The sequence below is a fragment of the Mustela nigripes genome, chromosome 5 (genome assembly GCF_022355385.1).
Source record: "Mustela nigripes isolate SB6536 chromosome 5, MUSNIG.SB6536, whole genome shotgun sequence".
NCBI lineage: Eukaryota > Metazoa > Chordata > Mammalia > Carnivora > Mustelidae > Mustela > Mustela nigripes.
The window spans coordinates 3749172-3754038 of record NC_081561.1 but is presented as its reverse complement, the minus strand read 5'-3'; positions in this window follow the sequence as shown (position 1 = coordinate 3754038).

The window sequence follows — 4867 nt, the reverse complement described above, 5'->3', positions numbered from 1 at the left end:
AATGGAAGTAAATAGTTCCTTGATAAATGGAATCTTCAGTTGGATTCGCTTTCCACAATTAAATTTGCTGGCTTAGCCCGCTGGTTTCGCAATGCAGTGATTAATGCATTAAACCAATTAAACTCTAAGTCACTCTTCACATTTGTTTGCCTATTTTTTTAGAAGCGCACACACAGAATTAGTCTGAACCAGAGGTGTAATTTATTTGTCTGCAATCTTGAGTCACAGAGTTCCCTTGGGGTATCTTTCCACTGGTTCTTTCTTAATCTCAAAGGAGAATTTTTTTTTTTAAAAAAACATGATTTATTTAGAAACAGGTTGCCCAGCAAAAACTCAAAGTGTTCCACGTTTTCTATTTCAGAGTGTGCTCATATGACTTAAGAAACGTCAGAACTATGCACTCTCTGCTTTTACAGCTCTGAATTGGTATGCGGTGGTGCACGTCGATAACTGTGCTCGCTTCCTCACACAAATCAGAAATGGCCGCCCTCTCGAGATGTGCCTGTCAATATTGGAAAGGTAAAGTGAGAATACAGGAGTGATCGTCTTCACACACCCTTTCAAGTCTATTAAACATCTTTCCAATGTTTTATTTTAATTCCAGTTAACTCCAGTGCCGTATTAGTTTCAGGGGTACAATACAGTGATTCAACACTTCCATACCTCACAACACGTGTTGTCTTTAATCCCCATCACCTATTTCACATCCCCCTACTCCTCCCCTCTGGAGTCCATCAGATTGTTGTCTATAATTAAGAGTCTCCTTCTTGCTTTGTCTCTCTCTCTCTTTTTTCTCCTTTGCTTCTTTGTTTTGCTTTTTAAATTCCACATACGAGCGAAATCATATGGTATTTGTCTTTCCCTGTCTGACATGTTTCACTTAGCATAATGCCCTCTAGCTCTATCCACGTCCTTGCAAATGGCAAGATTTCATTCTTTTTATGGCTGACTACTACTCCATTGTGTGTGTGTGTGTGTGTGACATCTTTTTTATCCATTCATCTGTGGATGGACACGTGGGCTGCTTCCAGATCTTGGCTGTTGTAAATAATACTGCAGTAAACATAGGGGTGAATGTATCCCTTTGAGTTTGTGTTTATGCATTCTTTGGGGGAAATACCCAATATTTCAATTGCTGGATCATAACACGGTTTTATTTTTGACTTTTTGAGAAACCTCCATACTGTTTTCCATAGTGGCTATACCAGTTTGCATTTCCAGCAACAGTGAAAGTGGGTTCCTTTCTCTCCATATCCTAACCAACACCGGTTGTTTCTTGCATTGGTGATTTTAGCCATTCTGACAGGTGTGAGGTGAGATCTCATTATAGTTTTGATTTGCATTTCCCTGATCATCAGTGATGAGGAGCCCCTCTTCGTGTGTCTATTAGCCATCTGTATGTCTTCTTTGGAAAAATGCTTATTCATGTCTTCTGCTCATTTTTAGTTGGATTATTTGGGGTTTGTGTGTTGAGTTGTATAGGCTTTTTAATGTATTTTGGATACTAACCCTTTATCCGATATTTCATTTGCAAATATTTTCTCCCATTCAGTAAACTGCCTTTTAGTTTTGTTGATTGTTTCCTTTGCTGTGCAGAAGCATTTTATTTTGATGAAGTCCAAAAAGTTCATATTTACTTTTGTTTCCCTTGTCTCAGCAGACATTATCTAGGAAGAAGTTGCCATGGCCAGTGTCAAAAAGGTTACTGCCTCTGTTCTCTTCTAGGATTTTTATGGTTTCACATCTCACATTTCAGTCTTCAGTCCATTTTAAATTTATTTTTGTGTATGGTGTAAGAAAGTGGTCCAGTTTCATTCTTTTGCATGTAGCTGTCCAGTTTTCCCAAAACCATTGTTGATTAGACTTTTTCCTACTGCATATTCTTGCCTTCTTTGTCAAATATTAGTTGGCTATATAATTTTGGGTTTATATCTGGGTTTTCTGTCTATTCTATTGATCTATGTGCCCATTTTTGTGCCAGTCTGTGCCTGTTTTAATTACTAGAGCTTTGTAATACAGCCCAAAGTCTGGAAATTGATGCCTCCGGCTCTTCTTTTCTCTTTCCAGATGACTTTGACTATTTAAGGTCTTTTGCAGTTCCATACAAATTTTAAGATTGTTTGTTCTGGTTCTGTGAAAAATGCTTTTGGTATTTGATAGGGATTACATTAAATATATAGATGGCTTTGCATAGTATAGATATTTTAACAATATTTGTTTTCCAACCCATAAGCACAGAATGTATTTCCATTTCTTTGTGTTGTCTTCAATTTCTTTCACCAGTGTTTTATGATTTTGGGGGTACAGATCTTTCACCTCTTTGGTGATATCATAGATATCTTATTATTTGGACTAGAATTATAAATGGACTGTTTTCTTTATTTATTTATTTTTTTAAAATTTCTTTTCAGTGTACCAGAATTCATTGTTTATGTACCACACCCAGTGTTCCATGCAATACGTACCCTCCATAATACTCACTACCAGGCTCACCCAACCTCCCACTCCCCACCCCTCCAAAACCCTCAGATTGTTTTTCAGAGTCCTCAGTCTCTTACAGTTCCTCTCCCCCTCCAATTTCCCCCAACGCCCTTTTCCTCTCCATCTCCCCATGTCCTCCATGTTTTTTCCTAGGCTCCTCAAATAAGTGAAACCATATGATAATTGTCTCTTTCTGCTTGGCTTATTTCACTCAGCACAATCTCTTCCAGTCCCTTCCATGTTGATACAAAGGTTGGGTATTCATCCTTTCTGATGGATTGTTTTCTTAATTTCTCTTTCTGCTGCTTCATTATTGGTGTATAGAAATGCAACAGATTTCTGTAGATTGATTTTTGTATCCTGAGACTTTACTGAATTTGTGTATCTGTCCAGGGAGTTTTGGGATGGCGTCTTTAGGGTTTTCTATATAGAGTACCATGTCATCTGCAAATAGAGAAAGTTTTCCTTCTTCCTTACTAATTTGGATGCATTTTATTTCTTTTTGTTTTCTGATTGCTGTGGCTAGGACTTGCAGTTCTATGCTGAATACACGTGGTGAGAGTGGACATTCTTGCCTTGTTTCTGACCTTAGGGGAAAAGCTTTCAGGTTTTCCCCCATTAAGGATGATGTTAGCTATGGGATTTAAGTCTATTAAACTTTATGGCGCTGCAGCATTAGATAATGTGTTATCTAAAGTTCAAAAGAAGTTTTCTTCCTAAACATTTACTTGGCTTTTGGCCTTAAGCTAAAAGAAAACCAAAGATATACATAATTATTACAACCCAGATACAAGATCACAGCTTTCTTCTAGAACATTCATGAAACTCCATGGTGCATGGCCAAGAAATCATCAGAACTCAAGCTTCAGGCATGCTACTACTTACCATGTAATGGTGGGTGAGCAACTTACCCTCTCTGGGCCTCAGTTTCCTGACATGGGGCTAATACCTGGTTGGGCCACTTCACAAAGTTGTGTTTGGATTCAAACGATTTAAAGCCTGTGGAGGCCCTTTGCAGCATGTGAGGTTGTCCTGCCTCAGTGCATTGTTGTGTGGCTTTTTTATTATTGTTTTAATGTCTCCTTAGTGAGGTCTGCAAGAGAACCATGTGGTGGAGGGAGAAATCATCAGAGTGTCTAAAATTTTACTCTCAACTTTTCATTTCTCTTTCTGTGCATATTTATGGAGCGTGCGATGTGCCTGTGTTTGCTGGGAGGCTTGCTTGCTCAGCATCAGTTCCGACCTTCTTCTGGTTTGTCTTCCTGACCACAAAGCCTGGAAAGTTACAAAACACTGCCCAGATCCCTCGTGGCTAAGCCACCTCAGGTGTTTGAGCTTCGTGTATTGGCCATGTTTCTCACTTCCGTAAACTTGGCTCTTGCACATCTGTCCTACAGGCACAGACTGATGGAACCATAACCTGGACAACCCAGTGATCTGCTTGAGCCCACTTGTCTTGGCCTCCTGCTTCCCTTGTAGTGCCTCCCTCACCTTCCCCACACACGCCAGGAGGAGTCTTCCTGGTGGGGGGCACTTTCCAGATATAAACCAACCAATCGGAGCCCACACCCCAACCACCCACCTCCTCTGTGGGCTGTCACATTCCAGTCACTGTCCACCTGCCCTTTTCACCCCAGCCAGATGGACAACCAGAGACAGCTCCCATGACCCAGAGCTTGCAGAAAATTTCCAAACTAGCCAATGTGAAGCCTTCTTACTCCACCTCATCTACTCTTTCCTGAAGAAATGACAGGAAAGACTGTTATCCACATTTCCCCTCTCTCCCTCTGCCTCCTGGGCGACCCCGATGCTTCCCATGTGGTCCTGCGTGGTATGCACTTCTCTTGGGATCTGTGAGAAATAAGCTATCCTTTCAGCGGCAATCATTTCCTGATCTGTTGGCCTCGCCCTACCTCCAATTTTCTATTAATACACTGTATTGCAAAGCATCTGCAAATCAGCTGCACTCACAGGAGACCTGGAGTTGAAAGGTTAATTCGGGAGTAGGTGGGATGTGGATTTGCCGGGTCGCCCAGGTGCAATGTAGTTCTGAAGCTACAAGTTCAGAACACAACTTCCTGCTGCTCAGATTTTCTACTGCCGGAGCCAACAATCTTGTGTTTGTGCTTCCTGACCCCACAATGCCCTGAGTGGCAAAGGTAGCAGCTCCCCTGCCAAGCTCTGTCTGCAGTGTGGTCGTGGGGGCCTTGGCCATGTTCCAGTCTAGGCTGTATTCTTCCCACTCTTCATAAACACCCGATTCTCCATATTAAATCTGTTTAGACGTTTGGTTATCTACAACACAACCCTGCCTGATACAATATTTCATAGTAAATGTATCACACAGAATCCTTCAGACAGAAGCCACAGGACTTATGGGATACAG